Source organism: Cherax quadricarinatus, unplaced genomic scaffold, assembly GCF_038502225.1.
Source record: "Cherax quadricarinatus isolate ZL_2023a unplaced genomic scaffold, ASM3850222v1 Contig217, whole genome shotgun sequence".
Taxonomy (NCBI): domain Eukaryota; kingdom Metazoa; phylum Arthropoda; class Malacostraca; order Decapoda; family Parastacidae; genus Cherax; species Cherax quadricarinatus.
The window spans coordinates 1-15710 of record NW_027195243.1 but is presented as its reverse complement, the minus strand read 5'-3'; positions in this window follow the sequence as shown (position 1 = coordinate 15710).

Sequence of the window (15710 nt, the reverse complement as noted above, 5' to 3'; positions counted from 1 at the left end):
GGCACTTGTTGAATGTGTCCATTCCGAAGACGTTTCTCTTTGCTCTGTCTCGCAACCACTGATCTGTATCCATATACTTCAAAATGCACCACATCTGAAAATATAACTTTTGTCCATTCATCTGTCATCAATCCCTTATGATCGAGTGCCAACCGTAGCCATTTTTTCTTATCGGCTTTCTGGCAGTTCTGACAACTTCACGGAGCTTTCGCCGAACTGTTGAAGAATCAACATTTGTGTCAGTTGAAGCCAAATCTGTCTGTAGATCTTTGCTGGTTTTCTTGGGATGCCTCACATTTTTTTCTTATGATAATCTTGTCATCGTGATACCTTGAAGAAACCCAACATGATTGGGTAGTCGAGGAAGTGCCATTTATGACTGCACAATGGTACCTGCTTGTGAAGTAGAATTTTAAGATTAAAATCCAAGGATTAAAGTATCCTTGGATGGTGGCTCGCAAGAGACATGCAATATTAATGACTCTTTGTGTAGTCAATAGTTATTTAGCCTAATTAACCAATCTAAAATAATATCTTTATGTACTACTAGTACATGTACAAGGTATACAGGCCTAGCTGACATCAGTGACATACTACTATATAGAAAGCCCCTTGTTATGTTGAACATTTCGGGAAAATTAAGCCAGTTTTGTCCCAAGATGCGACCCGCACGAGTCGACTAACGCCCAGGTACCCATTTTACACCCATTTACCAGCCGTACCGGAAGAGATTCCAACTCCAGACCTCAGTGTGTCAGCAGAGTGCGCTAGCGATGGAGATGCGGACACATGAGTTGCCACTTATAGAAACTTCATCTTATGTGACTCTTTATTGAGTTAACTAAAGAGAATCTCAGTATAAAGTTCATGATGTTATATCGTAGGGGTTCTTAAATGGAGATATCGAGGGTTGAAGGTAGACACACTTGTTGGATGGTAACATATATTGTCAGACTGTGATGATGAGAAATGGAGCCCAGCCTCTGCCTGTCTTAGCCTGGATGTCTACGCCGACTGAGAGGGAGGCAGAGGTACAACCGTACACATGCGCATCCCGTGACGTCACACAACGTCACAGGCCTAAAAGGGATCTCCTATCTAAAGCACATGGATGATACTAATATGCTATACAACACAGGGATCAGCAACTATGCTGACAGCTCGGTCATGTTACGTATGTCATCTCGACATACACTACTATCTATAGGCTGAACAGGCAGGCGGTTCTGGGCTGATTCTATACAATAACAAATTCATATATAACTTAGAATTAGTGGATGGTATCATAATGGATGTTAACAAAATGAGTTTTACGTAATGGATGTTAACGTAATCACTTTTAACATAATGAGTTTTAACATAATGCATTACAAACTATAAGAACAAATCATTGTACAATATGGATGGAATTGATCGATCGATCTGTATTCATGCACTCTACGGATTCTGAGGAAGAATAAATATATATATACAAGGTGAAATTAACAGCAAAGGCATCTGGTGCGCACTCAGATCATTACTGTCAAATTCTCAGAATACGGAGGGAACGTGAACACGAAAAAAAAAATTCTGAAAAACTAATCAGTTAATAACAAACAGTTGATAATTTACTTCATCTCGGACATCTAGTTATACAGACTATGTACATTTAAACCCAATTCTGCGAGGGTGAGGTTTACATATGCAGAATGGTTATCATCTCTGGGAGGATCGAATTCCTCTGCAATGGCTAACACATGCCTTGACTGAGGGAGATCTGAACGAGTATCTACAAAAGATACTTGTGGGTTTCTCATTACTTGTCGAGTACGCAAGGAGTAACTACATTCAGGTTGGTTATCTGACTGAGTATTTGAGGTAGAGGGTACAGAGTCAAGAGGATTTTCAGCATCTGTCACATTAGTCTGGGTGGCAATATCATCAACATCGCATACTAATTTCATATGATCTAAATGCGATTCTTTGTACTTGCCAGCACTAATTTCTCTAACCTTATACTTATTACCAGAGATATGTTCTACAACTCGATAAGGTCCGACAAACTTTTGATCGAGCTTAGGCATTTCGGATGTTTTGTTGAAATTTGTCAGCATTACTCTTGAACCTACTTTTACTTTTGATGGCTTAGCACGACTATTAGTTACTCTAGTAAATTCTGCTGTTGATTTGTGAAGTGTTTCACGGATTCTTCTAAAAACACTTTGAGCCATGCTGGTACGAGTTGCTACGAAATCATCAGGGTTGTAATTAGGTTTCAGAGTGGAATATAACAACTCATAGGGTAAATGCTTGTCTACACATACAATGCATAATGTGGAGTATCACCTACGGAAGCATTGTAAGCAGAATTTATGGCACATTGGACATCTGGTATGACTTCATCCCAAGTTTCACTATTGGGGTTGATAGTGGCTCTCAGGACATCAAGTACTTTCTTATTGGTTTTTTCGGCTAACCCATTGCTGGCAGGATGATGAGGAACAATGGTGGATTTAGAGATCTTGTATAAAGTACACAAATTTTCAAGAATCTCATTACAGAATTCACCTCCATTATCTGTTACTAAGGACTTTGGGGTGGTATGCCTGCAGATAATGCGTTCTTTAAACGCTTTAGCTACTGTCTCTGCAGTCTTATCTGCAATAGGAACTAACTCACAATATCTGGTGAAATGGTCTACCATAACACACAGATGTTTGTTGCCTTGGAGGGAACATTTAAAATTGGTTAACAAGTCAAGGGCAACTCTTTCCCACGGTTCGCTAGTGGTTGGGTACATTTGGATTGGATTAGGACCATTGACATTCCCTTTATGTTGCATACAGACACTACATTTCTTAACATACTCGGAAATGTCAGTTGCCATACGTGGCCAAAAGTATTTCATTCTGGCTTGTTTCACAGAACGATCCATACCAGGGTGTGCAACACCTGGTGCATCATGAACTAGCTGTAGAGCTACGTTCACTAGTGACTGTGGAATTACTAACTGGTAAACTCTTCTACTTGGAGTACCCAACTCGGCTGTTCGATACAGTAATTCTTGGCTCATTACAAAGTCACTAATGGGTGCTGGTGGCTTCACAGTCAGAATAAGATCTTCCTGGAGCAGGAATCGAATCACACCAGACGACATGGGATCTGTTCTTTGGGCATTTTTGACATCCTCGACAGTAAATGGAGGATCTGCAGTAACTACACTAACGTGTCGCGATAAAGCATCTGTGACTACATTCGACTTGCCAGGTAAATGTTCAAAAGTGGGATTGAACTCTTGGATAGTCAAGGTCCATTTGGCTAACCTTCCAGTAGGCTGTTTGTTCTGGAATAAAGGTATCAGTGGCGCATGGTCTGTCAAGACATGAACAGGGTACTGGTAAATAATGTCTCGGAAGTGCTTTAAAGACCATACTATTGCTAAAGCTTCTTGCTCCGTTACTGTATAATTACGTTCAGCCTTCGTAAGGACTCGGCTAGCAAATGCAACTGCGTTGTACTTGCCATCGGTCTTCTGAGCTAGTACGACACCTATGCCAATTGAACTAGCATCAGTTGTCAGATAGAAAGGCTTAGAAAAATCTGGGAATTTCAAAATAGGAGTAGATGTTAGCTTTTCTTTTAGAATTTGGAATGCTTTTTCTTGACGGAAGGTCCAAACAAAAGGAGCATCTTTCTTAAGCAATTCAGTTAGCGGAGCAGCTATGGAAGAAAAATTGGCAATGAAAGATCTATATAAACCTGCTAAGCCCACAAAGGATCTTACGGCATCAGCAGTTTTGGGAGTTGGAAAATTTATTACTGCAGTTACTTTACTTTGATCAGTCGTAACCCCTCTAGGAGTGACTACGTGACCCAGAAACTTAATTTCTGATCTGAAAAATTGACATTTGGACAGTTTGATATTTAAATTGGCTTCTTCAAGCTTGCCAAGTACTATATCAAGTCTTTTCAGGTGTGTGTCCACGTCTTCGGACATGACGATTACGTCATCTAAGTACACCATAAGTGCTTTACCTATAAGACCTCTAAAGATGTTGGTCATGAGTCTAGAGAACGTGATAGGAGATGATCATAATCCAAACGCCATATGGAGGAAGTGATAATGACCTGTGGGAGTGGAGAATGCAGTTAACTCTTGGCTGTCCTCGTGAAGAGGGACTTGCCAAAACCCTTGTAACAAGTCCAGGGTTGAGAAGACTCTGTTATCTCCGATATTGCATAAAAGGTCACCTAGTACAGGAAGTGGGAAGCGATCTGGAATGGTTTTCGCATTTAACCTCCTAAAGTCAATCACCGGGCGCCAAGTGCCGTCCTTCTTAGGCACTAGGATCAAGGGCGCATTCCAGGGTGAATTGCTATGTGCAATAACTCCATCATTGAGCATCTGATTGATCAATTCCTCTGCGACAGCAACTTGGGAATGAGGCATTCTGTACGCAGGTATATAGATAGGTCTAGTAACAGATTCAAGTGGAATACGATGGGACAATAAGTTCACTATACCCATCTTCTCACCTGGTAAGGCAATGGCTGTACGACGTTTGTTCAACAGCGTCAACAAGCGCTGGACTTCGTCTGGGAAATCAGTGGGAGCTAAGTCTTTCTCCTCATCTGGTGGGATAGATTGATCCAGCGGAGTGGATGGGGTCTCCACTGTTGAAATAGCACCGACCCACTGGTCAGGTGGCACGTCATCCTGTACTTGAACAGGGTAAGGATAGTGAACTAGGTCAACGAGGTTGGTATTTGCTCTGAGACGAACACTGTGACCAGAAGTGTTAGCAAGGAGTAAATGGATCTTACTGTCTCTTACAACGTGTAAGGAAGGTTCAACAAATAAACCCTTGACCTTGCAGGAATCACTGTCAACTAGGACGTTATCACCATCTGGAACATTAGGAACAACAACAGACACTCTATTGAGAGCACTAGCCGCAACAGAGACGTCTCTCTGCAGACGGCATGTGACATCAACAAGAGATGGCATTACTAGTTTCAAGTAATCGTTTTCCGACAAGGCGTCCCCTTTGGAGAAACTACTACTTGGACTAGCAGACATTGCAGGGATAGGCAGAGCACTCAAAGCAGTCTGAGTGTCCTCGGACACTTGAGGCAATACACTATCTTGCATATCTGAAGGTGTAGGTGGAACACAGATGGGAGTGACAGTTACCAGTGCCTGACCGTTTGGGTACGCTACTGGAGAATGCATTGGCTTGTAAGGACTTAATCCGTACATCATACTCTGCAGCAGTATGACAGATTTCTGATCCAAGCTGGTAACCCTAGAAAGAAACGATCAAGTCGTCAATTTGGGCATACCATCGGTACGGGTCGAGCACAATGCGTAAGTCTCGCATGGAAGCAAATCCCAGTAGAAGGTCACCAGGGAAAGTAATCTGGTCGACAACAAGAAAAGCAGCAGTAAAGTCTCTGCCTTGGATAGTAAAGGTGAGCGAAGTCTGACCTCGGACTCGCAGAAGGGAACCAGCTACTCCACTAAGGGAGGTTACAGTAGTTGGTTCAACGAGGAGGACACGTCGTAACTGCTTCTCTTTAAACAAGCTAGACCTGATGATATTAACTTGCGCACCAGAGTCCATGAACACATGAACGGGCGCATTATGGACAGAAGCTTGTACTAAAGGACCAATCGTTTCGTTAGGAGTTATATGCAAACAGAAAGGTGGGTTGTCATCGGAGAAGGCATTTTCTACTTCATCCCCAAATTCCTCTATGTCAGAGACGTGTGAAGCAGCAACAACAGCAGGGTTGTCAATCTCAAGGCTGGCTAAGGCTTCATAGGAATTTTGGACTGGGATGGTGTACTCGTTATCACCTACTACTGGATTCCCCCGAATTGGAAGAATGAGCCTGGTTCTGGTTAGTTTGTGAACCACGACGTCTGTTTCCTCTTCTGGCTCTGCGGTTGGAACGGCCACGGAAAGATCTAGAGTACTGCAGGTTGTAGAGAGCGTTGCACTCAGATGTGTCATGTCCATGAATTCTATGATAAGTACAGTAGGGAAGATCTGACTGGTACTCATCATCAGTACGACGCTTCTTAGGGTGACTATCATGACAATTAATAGCAATATAGCCACGGTAACCACAATTGTAGCAAATTCTTTGACTGTGGGTACTGTACATACTACGAGTGCTACGGGAATGACGGCTCTTAACACTTGCTTTGGATGATGGGCACGAGTGATTAAGGTTGGGAGTTTTGGTAGTAGCACAAACTAGAGGAAGTACAGGAGTGGACAAGGTGTTTGGCATAGACTTACAATAAGGGAAGGTTCCCTCGGGACACAAATTTCGTACATGAATTAGAGCTGCAAGCGGTCCCATAGTAGCATCCAGCAGACTTGAATTGTATACATACATAGATGTCGGTGGCATTAGTTGTTTAATAACTCCAAATGCAGCTAATTTGGCAAACCCTTCAAGGGCTGGTTTATCGTTATCTTTAATGTACTTGGAATTTTGACCTGCTTTAACGAATGAGGACATTAGGTTATTAAGACGAAGAGCAAACTCATCTAATGACTCTTCTGGTCTCGGAGCTGTGCAAACTAATTCTTTGAGAACAACGAATGGATCGGTTTCTCGCACCGGTTCAAGATAATTGCGAATTAACTGTTCATAATCTTGCCACCTGGTTAGATCTTGAAAGTCCTTCATACGAATTAAGTTAAATACATGTGAGGCTGCTGGAGAACGGGCTAGACTCTCCTTTCCGATACTGATCAAACCACTCTCATTTGGAAGACCATCAACTGAAGCATCAGCTCTGGCTCTAACTGCGGTAAACCAACCTTCAAGGTTGTCTGGATTAACATTGAACAATGGCATAGCATCATACAGATCATGACTGCAATTACGCAGGCTAGAAGTCTGAGTATATCTATTGTTTGATAAAGAGTTACTCGAATTATGGGCTGACGCATTAATGGTTGTACTAGTAGCATGTGCTGAGGCATCGCTTGAGAAAACTTGAGACATATTTGCAAAAATGTAAAACAAGAATTTAGAGAAACAAAAGAAAATGTGGCTGAGGAGCACACAACACAGTGAACTTAAATGGGGAAAAAAATGCTTAACTATTCTGCATAAGTAATTAAAAATTGACAGGTCACACAGTAAGCAAAGGAACTCACACAAGAAAAATACTCAGCTTAACAAATAACACTTTGAAAATCAAGAGAACTTGTACTTTACTCAAATCTGATTTGCTCAACTTTACTTTCAATGCAATAGAGAAACACACAATAAAATGATAAAATGGACTCAATAAAACTTGTGCAAAAATAAAACTGAGACACAATTCAGTGAAATAAAATAAAATGGCACAGAAAGAATAAAATATTATGCACAGAACAGAGCATATGAAACTGCACTCAAATAAACTGTAGCAATGTTGCAAAATAACAATTGCTAATCAACAAGTACTGCATAAAATTTCTGCAAGAAAACTTTAATGGCAACATAATATTTGCACAAGAATTATTGCAAAATGAGTCAATGTGCAATAATAAAAATTATTACACACACAAGAAAAGAAATATATCAAGGAATGAGCACTTTAACTCTTAACTGCACTCACAACACTTAACAAACAAAAGAACAATTTACTCTAAAAGAAGAACTTAAAAATTACACTAAGAGTGAATTTGTTCAATGAAACATGGAAAATAATAGGTGCTAAAACACAGAACAAAAAAGTTTGAACACTTACAGTGATGCAGAACACAACACATCAACATAAACACAATACTAGAATTTTCTTGTAATGAAACTTGATGTGGAAAATTTTGTAAAAATGATTTCTTGCTTGCACAAAATAATGGCACTATTGTCTGTGGAAATAAGACAAAATAGACACTGGCTAAATGAAAAGAATATGAACACAAGAATGTTCAACACACAGGGAACAAAACAAGAATACACAAATGCTGGGATGAAAAAAAAAATTAACAGACGACACCGAGTTGTGATGCAGGACAAAGCTGAATAAATTACTGAATTAATTCACTGGAATACTGAGAACACAAGGCGATTCTGAAGTGTAAACACAAGTTCTATACTGCTCATATGTTGCACACACAACAAAGGAAAAACACTAAGTACTTACTTCAAGTGTATAAAAAGACACACAACACAACAGACATAAGATAATGCACGAAAATTAACACTGAATTAAGGAGCTTAAAAGATTATTGCAAACAAACACTGTGTCTGATCGAGAGTCACTGAATGTCACTAAGAGGAAAATCACTGGAAACACAAAAGAAATGTCTCAACACTCGCAAATGTCTCTATGAAAAAAAAAATATTAATTATCGCTGTAACGACTTGGTGTAGAATGAGGTAGATGGTAGTGGAGAGTAGAGGATTGTTTATGTCGTCTTGGTGCTGTCCTCTGCACACGTGATCATAGAATTGCGCTTACATCGACGATGAACTCACACAGGAGGCTTTTAATGGTGGTGTGAAACACACTCTAGCTCTTGACCCCCTATGTGGTCCTTAAAATGTGGTGCTACAACCCTTAGTAGTGCGTCAAAACACTGGTAGAGGTTGGGTGAGTACCGCAACACAGTGAGAGTGGTTGGGTTTGTGGGTTAACAGGGCTAAGACCGGGCAATGGTGAGACACATGTGGTGAGTGGGTGGTTGGGCCTATGGGTTGAACGGCGTAAGCCTCACTGAGGATAGCCACACTGCCACGAAGATATTCTAAGGTGGCTAGCTTAAAATACACCCACGAAATACCACAACACCACAAGGATGAAAAAAAGCACTCAGAATGGCTTGGAGCTTGAATCACAAGTGATGAAGACTACTCACGTGGCTTACTTAAGTACCGGGGTAAGACACCTGGGTTAGTTGCTAGCTGGCTTATCTTAACCCTTCACACAGAATAGCTTGATAACTTCTCACGATGAGCACAGCAGGGGTGGAAGCTGGCTTGGCAGGCAAAGGAACTGGATGGAGTAGACTAGGCTCAACTGGGCTCCCTCACCACAGATTGGAAGCTGGCTTATTTTGCACACTCGGGTCAACCCCTCGGGAGTGATGCAAATAAGCAGATAAACACTAATACAAAGAGACTAACCAGTGAATGGTGTAGAAGCTGGTAGGAGCTTGAGAGAGTAGCTGAGGTAGCTTGAGGTAGCTGGCTGGCGTTAACCTCGGTAGGCCTACTCACAAGATGGCAGGCTCAGTCGAAAGAAATCTCTGTACATCGGCGTAATTATCAATTTTACGCCCACACCGCTGTCACCATTTATCGTAGGGGTTCTTAAATGGAGATATTTAGGGTTGAAGGTAGACACACTTGTTGGATGGTAACATATATTGTCAGACTGTGATGATGAGAAATGGAGCCCAGCCTCTGCCTGTCTTAGCCTGGATGTCTATGCCGACCGAGAGGGAGGCAGAGGTACAACCATACACATGCACATCCCGTGACATCACACAAAGTCACAGGCCTAAAAGGGATCTCCTATCTAAAGCACATGGATGATACTAATATGCTATACAACACAGGGATCAGCAACTATGCTGACAGTTATGCCAGATGCCCATCACCTCTGAGAAGAGGAAGAAAAGAAAAAATATTGAGCATTTTCCTTGAGATGTTTCGTGTGTTTTCTTGGTCACTTCTTTTTAAAGACTTCATGAAATTGCTCCTACAATTAAAACAAGGAACACATTACGTATTACCAAATATTTATATCAGATTTACGTTTGCTACACCTGATGCAGCTCCTCGGAGCCATGACGTGAGCCAGAGATATACCAGTTATTACCTCTGTGGATCGCAAAACTAATATGATGCAGTAAAAATAAACAGCTATTTGAAGAAGCGGACACTTTTTATAAGCTTACTGACCACAGAGACTTAGTAATCTATGAAAAATCGAGGGAAGCCAATTCTGTCTTACTTCCGTAGTAGTTACTTAGTACTTTAATGACCCCCATCTTCCCCAGTATGCTAGCCTATTTACTTCTAGGTGAACAGGTACAGTAGGTGTTAGAGTTATCCATGAGTCTTGTCCACGTCAAGTATTAAAACCAAGGCCTTTGATTTTGAACCAAACAAGTTTCCATTATGTAAGACACTTGAATAAACTTACTCACATATACCACAAATGCTACGCATCATATGGGCCTTCAGATTATTGTAGGTTTTATACAGCAGTTTTGTCGAAAATACTGTATATATTTTCCAGAAATTCAGTATTTATATGTAAATAGATGGCCATACTGTATTTAATAATATTTATGTCATAGAAAACGGAAAGCCTGCGTCTGCACAGACGAGACACTGGCCATCTTGGTTTTGAATTTGTATTAGAAACGGTGAATGGGGAAGAATTTTTCGTGCTCTAGAGGTTAAAATTGTGCTGACACCTCTCAAATAGGAGGCGAAATTGGTGGATATGCATTCCTGCATAACTTGAGATATCAGACGACTGGACAAGACAGCTCCATGAACCTCAGATAAGCTCTCTAGATTTGTGTATAATTCTGGCCAGTGTTTTCATAAATTTAGTTAGTGAGGTTTTTCTGAGTATGATACAACTTAATATCCAGTCAAATTGGTGAGTGATGTTAAGATATATTTTCCTTCTGTTATGTATATGTGAATTTATATATAATCATTTTTTAATATACAGTCCACAAATTTATATATTTACCAGAATTCCTGGTGATGTATAATTCATTTAATTAATAGGTCCAGAGCAACTTGTGGATATGACAGTGGTAGGTATCGAAGGGGGACATTTTTGCGACCTAGGTGTCCCAAATTCCTACTTGTCTAACTGATAAATAATAATTATCTATGCTCATTTATTGTTATGTACATAATTATACATACAGATAAATGCAATTTTCCACATTTAATATGCCCGTTGGTCCTTCTTGAGCCGGAGGTAATTAGTGAAGTCATTAATTGGTTAATTACTTAATAATTATATGTGAAATGACAGAAGGAGGTGGATGTTAAGTTCACAAATTTATTTAATGTGTAGTGGATTATAATTATTACAATATTAATTTTGATAAGTCAAGTCTGGCTAAGTTTATATTAATTTGTATAATATTAATTTGATAAGACAATTCTGGCCAAGATTTATATCAGTGTATGTGTAATTGATAAGCCATGTGTTGCTAATTATATTAATGTGTATAATATTAATTTTGCTATGCCAAATTCTGGCAAGGATTTATATTAATTTGTATAATAATTTTGATAAGCCAAGGCTGGCTAAAGGTTTGTATTAATGTACATTTAAAATTTATATATAAATTTCTTACATGTGTAATTGCTAAGCTCAAGTGTAGCTAGCATTATTAATGTGTATTTAAAATTTATATTACAATTTTTTACATGTAATTGCTAAGCTCAAGTAGCTTGAATTTATTTAAAGGTAAGTTGCACTATTTACCTTTATAAAGTGCATAATTTAGTACATAATCAGTGTTATTAAGTTGAATTTAATACATTGCATCATGGCTGAAAATGAGGAAATTAATATAGAAGACAAACATATGGAATATAGAGTAAAGAAAACATCTCTGTAAGCTAGAAAGATGCATGTAACAAAAGCATATAATAAATGTTTGGAATTAATGAATCAAGAAACTGTGAATACTGATGATTTAAAATTGTATTTAGATGCTTTAGGTAATAGATATAATTCATACAAACTATATTACAACAAACATGAAGGAGATTTGTTAGTAAACTGTGTAGATGAGACTGAAATAGATCTTATGATTAATCAGTATTATGAATTAGAAGAAAAGACTCTTTCTTGTAAAAGTCAGGCCTTGAATAAATTAAAATGTGTAAACCAGGCAGTTAATCAGTCTGCTCAAACAAATAAGATGTCTTTGCCAAAACTCCCAGAACTATGTTTACCTGTATTTAATCCTGGTGAAAATTGGGAGGAATTTTGGTCAATTTTTAAAGCAGCTGTGCATGACAGGAGTGATCTAGCCTGTGTAACTAAATTATTTTACCTCAAAGGACAGGTAAGAGGAGATGCTCACATACTCATACAAGCCTTTCTCAATGTACATGACTCTTACAAGGAAGCAGTTGACTTGTTGAAAGTCACTTATGGTAATATAGAACAAAGTAGGTTGGATCTAGTGAATATCATTATTAATTTAAAATCTCCAGATCATACTTACAAAGGTTTACAGCAATTTAGAGTTAAACTGGAGAGCACTCTCAAAACTTTAAGTAATAAATATAATCTGAAGGAATCAGACTGGTTATTGAGTGCCATGGTACAGAATAAATTAAACTGTAAAACACTTGAATGGCTCTCAAACAAATATCACAAGGGCTATTTTGGTCTGGAGGAAATAAGACTAGGTCTACAAGAATTAATTGTTCAGTTGCAGACCAGCCAACCAACTCATTTTGAAGATGCAACACATAATAATTCTGAGGTATCTGTCAAGTTTCATAAAGGGAAAAATTATACCAAAAGTAATAATCAAAATTCATTTCCTAAAAAGAGTTGCATAGGTGCATATCAAGTAGCAAGAATCAGAAATAATGATTCTCCACTAGGTAAGAAGAATAAGTACCCTCCTAAGAGTAGCCCAGTTAATAAGAAATCAGTCAGAGAAAAGAGAGATTGTCTTTTCTGCAAGGGTACTCATTTATCTAAGAATTGCAATGCATACAATTCATGGAATGATAAAGTTGAAAGATTGGAGGAACTTGACAGATGTATCAGATGTTTAGGTAATCACAATGTAAAGGATTGTTATGCTAAATTAAACTTCTGTTATCAATGTCACAAAGGAAGACACCATATAGTCATGTGTAAAGGTCTATATGATAATGTTGATAATAATGATAATGTTGACAATCCTGCACAACAGTGGCTAATGTAAAAATTGCTGCTAATGTTAATAATGATGGTTTTGCTGAAGTAGCCTTACCTGTGTTACAGGTAAAAATTGATGATAAAAGGCATAAATTAAAAAATGTAACTGCATTATTAGACCAGGGATCCCAGCATACTTTCATTAAACGTAAATGTCTTGATGGTATGAAAGTACAGATGGGAGATCCCACAACTTTAAAATTATCTGGTTTTCTCTCGGATAAAAGGGCTCAATTGTATGACACTGTTTATGTAACTGTCAGGTTGGGCAATGAGAAAAAACGTGTTAATGCAGTAATTGTAGATAGACTTCCAGAGAAAATATCTACAGTATGGGTTAATAAAGCTACAGAAAGACTTTCACATAATGTAAATTTAGCACCTTCTGGGGTAAGTGATGATTCTGTAGACCCAATCAATATTTTGATAGGTAGTGACTATTATGCCTCCTTTGTAAAGGGTATGGTAAAGAAATGTGGTGCCACCCTTTTGAAGACTGCTGGAGGCCATGTAATGTATGGTAGGATTCCTCGTAATAATAATTCATGACTAGAGGAAACTACAAATACCATAACTGTGTGTCTTACTCATGAAATTGTGCCCCAGTATAATTCTTCCATAGAGGATGGTGTTGAGCCAGTGCATAAATTGTGGGAATTAGACAGCACTGGAATAAATGTAAATGAAGAAAGTCCAGACGATTCTTTTACTCAGGAGCAGTACCTGAGAGATGTAAAATTTGAATCTGGACAATACTGGGTACGACTTCCGTGGAGACTGAACCATCCAGAATTGCCCACTAATTACAGAATGGGATATGGGCAGTTAAAAGCTCAGCTCCGCGAACTGAGTAAGACACCAGAATTGTTAACTGCCTGGTGGCCTGGTGGTTAACGCTCTCGCTTCACACAGTGAGGGCCTGGGTTCGATTCCCAGCCAGAGTAGAAACATTGGACGTGTTTCTTTCCACCTGTTGTCTATGTTCCCCATCAGAAAATGGGTACCTGGGTGTTAGTCGACTGGTGTGGGTCGCATCCTGGGACACTGACCTAAGGAGGCCTGGTCACAGACCTGGCCGCGGGGGCGTTGACCCCCGGAACTCTCTCCAGATAAACTCTCCAGATAATGATATAATTGCTGAGCAGTTAATTAATAAATTTATAGAAGAGGTACCTCCTGAGCAAGCCAAAATTTATGGTCACTATTTGCCACATCACGGAGTGAAGAAGGATTCTAAGACCACTCCTCTGAGAATTGTGTTTAATTGTAGTGCCAGGAGTAACAAAAATGTACCTAGTTTAAATGACTGTTTGATGACAGGTCCGTCGTTGACGGAAAAATTAGGAGATATCTTATTAAATTTCAAGATGAAAAATTATGCCTTTACGGCTGACATAAGTAAAGCTTTCCTAAGAGTAGGTTTACAAGAGGCTGACCGGGATTGTACCTGCTTCTTATGGCCTGAGAATCCTATTGACCCACTTAGCCCTCTGAAAACCTTTCGCTTTAGGAGCGTATTATTTGGTGCTACATCCAGTCCGTTCCTACTTCAAGCGACGATAAATGCACACCTTAAATGTACGGGAAGTCCATTGAGTAAAGTAATGAGCAAACAATTTTATGTGGACAATTTCCTGGGTGTGACATCAACTGAAGAGGAACTGTTAATGACTTATGGAGAGGCTAATAAAATAATGCAAAGTGCAAATATGCCTCTGAGAGAACGGAATAGTAATTCGTCCAAATTGAAGGACAAAATAAGTAAAGATTACCCTGGAGATAAAGTGCCAAAATGTAGTAATGTATTGGGTTTAAATTGGGATACTGAGAGAGATTTGTTAATGTTAAAACCTAATAATTACAGTATGCCCAATAAATTTACTAAGAGAATTTTGCTTGCTGAAGTTTCCAAATGTTTTGATCCACTAGGTTTAGTGTCACCCCTTACTATAAGAGAGAAATTATTAATTCAGGAAGCATGGAAACTTAAATGTGCTTGGGATGAAATTCTACCTGAGGAATTCATTAACAGGTGGGATGAATTAATTGGTGATTATGAAAAAATTCCAATGTTGGAGTTCCCACGCCAGGTGGCCAATCCAAATGGGAAAAATGTACTCCATATTTTTTGTGATGCTTCAAAATTGGCATATGGAGCAGTTGCTTATCTTCAATGTAATAGTGTTATTTCTCTTGTTATGTCTAAGGCTAAAGTGTCTCCAATTAAATCACGTACCTTACCTCAGTTGGAATTAACAGCCATTTATGTAGGTGTCAAATTAGCTAATTATATAAGAAATAAGTTGCAGGAGATAAACATTAGCGACACTGTAATTTGGTCTGATAATGAGGTATCCTTACAATGGATTCGTAATGGAAACAGTAAAATTGTGCACATACAAAACAGAGTTGCTGAAATTAATCAGATGCAAGAGAAGTATAATAGTTTGGGTCAGCATATGTTAACATATAATCATATACCTGGTGAGGAGAATCCAGCTGATTTCTTGTCTCGAGCTTTACCTTATGCTAAATTTGTAAATGCTGTATCATGGTTTAAAGGGCCGAGCTGGTTGGTAAATAAAGCTAAATGGCCTGTACAAAAGGCGTATATTGCTCCTGTTGAAATTACTGTGACCACCACTCCAACAGTTTGTCCTCCCTTAGCCATTGATATAAATAGGTATTCTTCTTTACCCAAACTAATCAATGTAACTAAGTTGGCGTTTAAATTTCTAAACAAGATGAATATATCATATAAGTTTTCACATCCTCTTGAGTATTGGATAAA